The following is a 7,481-nucleotide window of genomic DNA, read 5'->3' on the forward strand; positions in this document are numbered from 1 at the left end:
TCAATTACATTTAACAATTTCTCAAAGATGCAAGTATCAGAAAGAGGCTAAGAGATAAAGGTGGTAGTGAAATTCCAAACATATATAATGCAAAACAATTTATTTTGTGTTTCTTTGGAGTATAAAATAGATTTAGTGTTCCTCTAAATATATCTCATCAAAAAGTAGTGTATATAAAATTGTTCAGTATCCCATAAAATAGATTTTCAGTAAGTGGTAAGCAGTTTTTTATTTCAAAGACTAATAAAATATTTTTCCTTTTCAACATGGAATTCAGTGTTTCAATATTAATTATGGCTGTATTTATGGGTTTGAAGTTTGTTTCTGCAGGACTGTTGTTTAAACTGTGTGAACAAATTTAATAAATACCTAATGTTCTAGACAACTGACTGGTTGCAACTGTGAATTTCAGGAATGAAGAAGAAAAGAAAGGACAAAGAAAAGAAGGGGAAGAAGGGACAGTTGAAGTAGGGGAGGGGAAAGAGAGAATAGAGAGAAGGAAAGTAAGTAGGGGAGTGAGATAACTTGTGTTTCCACACTCTGCAAACTATTGAGAGTCTTTAATACATGATATAATTCCTAAATATTTAAACACAATTTCTTAATAGAAGATTGTATACATAGCTTTTTTTACAAAGGGAAACAATGTTTTACAAATATATTGGGTTATAGAAAATGTAATAAGTATTGGCATAAATAGGAAAAAAATGCATATGAGCTATTTAGGATATGTAAATGTTTTTCTTCTGGTCCTAAAGAAGAGTCCATTATGGTCTTTTAGGAAAGAAACCAAAAAACAATCAAGCAAAAAACAAACACTTTTTTTCAATATTCAAGAACTATTTTATAAAGAAAACAATATATACTTATTTTCATAAAATTTTCTTTTATTTTTCACTAATTGATAAAGACAGTATTATTTTATAAAAGTTCTTAAAGTCTTTTCCTTGTCCTGTCATTTAGCTGGTTCTTACTCTCCCTTTGGTAGATGGAAGTTAGCTCTAGGAACTTGACTAGGTTCAGGTGATTTTACATGTTCAGTATTACATTGTATCAATGACACATTCTGTCTGGTTATTACATATTTAATTAAGATCGATTTGTGGTTCGAATGGTGATATCTTATTCCCTCCATTAGAAAGACCTCCTGAAGTACTTATTGATTTAATACATTGATGACCCTTCCCTGAATCAAAGACTCTATTAAAGGATTACTCTTGTCACAACTGTCAGCTAGAACTCCCTTTATATAAATATTGCTACCTTTGCTTTTTTTCACATGCATTTGCTTGATAAATGTTTCTTCATCCCTTCACTTTCTTTTTTTTTTTTTTAAGATTTTATTTATTTATTTGACAGAGAGAGATCACAAGCAGGCAGAGAGGCAGGCAGAGAGAGAGGAGGAAGCCCGCTCCCTGCTGAGCAGAGAGCCCATTGCAGGGCTCAATCCCAGGACCCTGAGATCATGACCTGAGCTGAAGGCAGTGGCTTAACCCACTGAGCCACCCAGGCGCCCCATCATCCCTTCACTTTCAATCTGCATGTGTCTTTAAGTCTGAAGTGAGTCTCTTGTAGGTAGCATTTAGATGGATCTTGGTTTTTTGTTCGTTTGTTTTGTTTTTTAATCCATTCTGTCACCCCAAGTCTTTTGATTGTAGCATTTAGTCCATTTACATTCAAAGATAATAGTTGATAGATGTGTATTTGTTGCCATGTTGTTTTGGTTCTAAAACCCCATTTATTTAATTTATTTTTTATTTAAATTCAGTTAGCCAACTTACAGTACATTATTAGTTTCGAGTGTAGTGTTCAATAAATTATCAGTTGTGTATAACACCCAGTGCTTGTCACATCACATGCCTTTCTTAATGTCCATAATCCAATTACCCCAATCTCTGACTCACCTCTCATCCAGCCACCCTTCAGTTTGTTTCATACAGTTAATAGTCTCTCATGATTTTTCTCCCACTCTGATGACTTCCCATTCTCTTTTCTCTCCCTTCCCCTATAGTCCTCTGCCCTGTTTCTTATATTCCACATATGAGTGAAGCCATAGATAATTATCTTTCTCTGATTGACTTAATTTGTTCAGCATAATACCTTCCAGTTCCATCCATGTTGATGTAAATAGCAAGAATTCATCCTTTCTGATGGCTGAGTAATATTCCATTGTATATTAAAACTACATTTATAAAGAAAAAAAATTCTCATCCATTTGGACAATTGCCTTAGAATGAATAAATTATTAGTTTTTTTTTTCTTTTACTTGACAAGTACTCAGGGCAAGTTGTTTGTGCCTCAAATATTTTTAATAGTATCCAGTATTATTCATTTTAAGGTGGATAAATATTAGCAGATATTTTCATTGTTCTTGAATAATTTCTTCTCCTAAAGAAAAGTGTACAAGTACACCATTTGCTAAGTGACTTACTGTGTCTCCAAATATACAACATACATTTTCCCCTTCTTGTCAGACTTGCTGTTATGACTTATTTTGGCCAAAGAATGTATGAGGATCTCACCATATAAACAAAAACTTTAAACATAATTGCATGAATTAGCTGAATCTCTTGTGTGTCCATCTTCCATAATGAGATAAGCATTTCTAATATAGGGGTAACGCATTTATCCTTGGCCCTGAAGTGTGAAGGCATGTGAAGCAGAGACTAGCAAAGTCCACCTATACTGAACTGAGCTGTACAGATTCCCTCCCAACAAATCCATAAGAACACAGCCAGACATATCAACCACTAATTTGGGATTGTGACCTACTCATGGAGGATTAGTGTGATCTAGTTTATAGCACATTCACCTGCATTGGGAAACATGCATGTCTCCATTGCTTTGATAGCACCTGTTAGGGGCATGACTGAGAGGTGAACTTCATTGGCAACACAATTATGATTTTCCAAGGTAACACTATTATCTTATGTCTGGGTCACATTATCGGGTCTTACTGTCTGTTTGCCAATTGATTTCCCTCTATTTATCCTTAGCTATTATTGGATTTCTGAGCTATAAGAATTTAAATGGATCCTCATTATAGTAATGAAATCCAATAGTGTTTATTAATGACTGAGTTTGATGTGCCTTTTTATTTTAGGACTCTTATATGTGTTTGATCAATAATATTAAAATACATATTACATCATTTTAGACTAGGGTCTTAAGGATAATTGATTTACATCTTGCTAATTATAAAATTAACAAATTAGGGGCGCCTGGGTGGCTCAGTGGGTTAAAGCCTCTGCCTTCGGCTCGGGTCATGGTCCCAGGGTCCTGGGATCGAGCCCCGCATCGGGCTCTCTGCGCGGCGGGGAGCCTGCTTCCTCCCCTCTCTCTCTCTCTCTCTGCCTGCTTCTCTGCCTACCTGTGATCTCTATCTGTCAAATAGATAAATAAAATCTTTAAAAAAAAAATTAACAAATTAAATTTAAATTTAATAAATAAAATGTAATAAGATAAATTTTAACTTTGAAATATGCCACAATACTCAAGTCATTCTCGCTTTGCCCTTAGCAAAGATCTCTAAGATGGATGCTCAGCTATGATGCCAGTTTTTAGAAGTTCACAAGATGAGAATGATAGCATAGGAGTGAAACAGGGCAACAGTGAGAGCATCCATTATTTTGACTGCATTCTGTAATTATTAAGAAGCTAATGGACTCTGACTGAATGACAAATAATAAAATACTACTAGAATGTTTAAACTATTTTAATGGACTTTTTGTTGCTCATGTTGACAATTTAACAACTTTAATTGTTTAAAATTAACACTTTTTAAGGTGTTATTATTTTTGCATCTAAGGATATTAGTTAAATATAATATATTATATATTAATATACAATATAATATATTAACTAAAGACATTAGTTAATATATTAAATGTGTTTTAATCTGTTTAACTACTGTCTTTGAGAGAAACTATTTCTTTTCTTAATTGAAATTTAAATTGATTTCAAGACCAAATGGTTATATCAAGTATAGAACTGATTTAATTACTGAGCAGTTTATGTATAAATTATACTTCTTCTGCTTTAGAACATATATCATAATATTATCACATCCTTCCTTCTTAAAACAGTCAACCACCAGCAAAATTACACACAGTCTAAACTAGTAGTTGCATTTATAATAATTAACATTCTTTGAATCATGTAATATACATTTTAAATAAATGAGGAATTAATAGAAGTACAAAAGATACTTTTGACATAATGAAATAGTTCTTCCAACCACCCATGAAGCCACGGAAAATCACTTTATTTGATTTTATTTGCTTCAAGTTTGGATTTATTTAATGAGTGGGGAATGCAAATCTGGTGAAACAATTTGAGTGTGATTGCTTTTGCTGGCTGGATAAGACAATATAATAAAAAAGTCAAAACTAAGAAGAGACAAGAAAACACTATAGGAAATAGGATTATAATTTTTTTTCATTGTTAAAAGCACATATAATGGGGAAATGAGAGAATAAAATTGGCTCAACGTCTGAGGGAAGTTTATCACAAGTAAATGTTGTTTAGCAGTTTAGAAGGACATATTAAAGCAACAAGCATGAACACCAATAGTGAGACATTCATTTACTATAAGTGGAATGGCATATGCTGTAGACGTACAAGAATAAATGTTATAGTATTTGTAATGGATTTACCTCCATATTGACAAGAAAAGTCTCTAAAATAGAAGATATCAAATAATCAATGAAAAATCTAATTGTTAAGTTTGCATAATCTGAGAATATACACATTTGGAATTTGTAATCTTGCCATCTCAAGTAAAGTTGATCTAAGCTGGGAAATAAATAAAATATTTTATACATCTTCACTCTTATTTTTAATATTTGTAAGTTATTATAATAACTTGTAAGGATAAATATATTTTATATAAGTAGAACTAATAATAGGAAACTACTTTTTGCATGAACTGTGAGGATTTAACCTATACATACATATTTTTTTGTCTAAGTTTATGACATGAGAGCTACGAAGCTTGTGATTAGTTATTTAACAAAAATAAGATGATCACTCCATACTATATGTTGAACTTGCTGGAATATGCTGTACTAAAAAATCACATTTCAGGAAAAAATAGACCTAAAAACAGAGTTTAAATTATGGATTGTTAAGGTTATGTTAAGCACTGCAATGTGGTGCTAACCTTTTAGACAGATGGAATAAAGTCTCTGCCATTTCAACACCTGCCCTTCAGGGTGTTTATAGCTGATATTTAAGCAGACAGTAATTGTAGAAAGGAAATTTCATACAACATAACCAACAAATATGTGTAAAAACTAAACTCTATAACTAAAATCCCATTACATATCTATTTAATCTTATTTTGAAGGAAATGCTATTTTTTTATTTCTATAGCAATAAAATGCTACATTTAAAATCAATTTGTGCATAACTCACTGACATGGATTAAAACTCTAGCTTGTGTGGTGTTTTAGCAGACTGTACAAAATGGAAATGTCACCTTTTCTTTTGGGTGGAAGTCTTTTGGCTTTCCCTAGGATAAAATATATAGCATTTAACATTACCTTTAAAAAGAAAAATTCTCTGTTAACCTAAAAGTTCATCAAAATGTTAAGCTCATAAAACTATTACTAAATACCTAAACTGCAAAAGTATTATTAAATAACATAATGTCTAAAAATGTATCTTTAATCAAAGGCAATAAATCTTTTTTTTTTTTTTAGGAATATTTGGTAATCCAAATAAACCAAAAACAATCTCCTAAAACTATGTACGAAAGTCTTCATAAGCTACACTATGTATCCATTCATCAATTTCCTTTGGAGTGCCATTTGAAAGTTAAAGATACAGGATTCCTGAGTATTACAAGTCTATTGATATGACCAAAATAAACTAAAATGATGAATGCTACAAGGATTCTGATACCTTGACACTTCTTTTCAGAATTCTCATACGCTGACAAGATGATTTCTTTTGGCCTTTCTGAAGCTTTGAAATGTTTTTATTGATACTTCAGTCAGAAGAGTATTTTATTACATGATACATGACTTTTGTCTATCATGGGATAAACAGCAGAATTATTTTATGTAATGAGCTCAATAATTAGGCCATTACGGTAAGAGTCTATGCTGCTTTTTTTGTTTGTTTGTTTAAGGTGTATATATAGCAAGTGCTATAGGTAAAGGTAACAATTTGGTAGTTTGTATTTTTATTTTTTACACTTTGGTAGTTTTTAAACTAAACATCAGAGTGAATATAATCTTGATATTATTTAATAGAGTATCATTTTTAGAACAGGATAATACTGTCCAGAATCTAGGACTTTAAGTAGCTGACATGAAAAAATCATGAAGACAGAGGATTTGACACATGTTCTATAACAATGCATTCTCTAAAACTAAAGGGAAAAAATAGTCCAATTGTGACAGGTGCCTTCTTTCTAGGGGTAATTAGAAATGGATATTCAGACTATTTACATCAATGTAAATACAGCTGAGATGGATCATTATTTTAAAATTGCTTTTACCCTTTTATTCTTCATCCAAATATAAAAATACTAGCAATAGTATATAGTCTTAAGATTATTACATGTACTAACAAAGATATGATAACATAAATCAGTCTCATTTAGCCAAAATAATCACCTTAAAATTTAGTTTTCATATTCATGCATAGTCAGAAAAACATTTCTCCTTTCCAAGGTTTTACATACTTTGAATAATTGTCAATCTAATAGTTACAAAACCAATAAGACAGCACTGTGGGACCCAGGCAAAGTACACCTGAAAGACTTCAGTGAAGCAAAACCGTAGTTGAATATTCCTCTAATCAGTGTTAATAATTCCACTTGTCATTTTAATAACATCTAAAAATAAATTTCCTGAGTTAGAGTACACAATATGGCAAAAAACAACAAAGAAAAGCAAAAAGAAAAAAAAAACATAATAAACATGAGTCAGGTTGACAGGGAAAGTTTTTGTTTTGTGACAGTGAATACTAGAGCTTATCCCATAATTATTTGGAAGTACATATTTAAGTACATGTATAACATATATAACATATCACTCAATGATATAAAGTTTTATATTTATGCCAAGATATCTTACCAAAAATATGCAACAAATTTTAAAATATAGGGAAAGACATAGGTCGAAACAGAATGTTATACATATACATGCAAAATAACTTGTAAGATTGTGAAAGGTCTATATGAACAGCTTCTAAAATATCTGCCAAATACTTGTCTTCGGTGGGGAGGATGTGTGTGCACGCACATACATGCCTGTGAGCATGTGTGTATAAAATCCCTTTCTCAAGAATGTGTGTTGTGCTTTGTATTGCTTCTAAGTAGAGTAATGAACAAAAGTGGTGAGACCTCGGTAGGTTACAAAATACTATGACTTTTCCCTCACTTGCCGTCTGTCAACCACTCTTGTTGTCTCACTTGCTTGCTCTAATGGACATCAGCTGATAAGTTGTGAGCTGGCCTATGAGAGGGCACC

The sequence above is a fragment of the Lutra lutra genome, chromosome 15 (genome assembly GCF_902655055.1).
Source record: "Lutra lutra chromosome 15, mLutLut1.2, whole genome shotgun sequence".
NCBI classification, from domain to species: domain Eukaryota; kingdom Metazoa; phylum Chordata; class Mammalia; order Carnivora; family Mustelidae; genus Lutra; species Lutra lutra.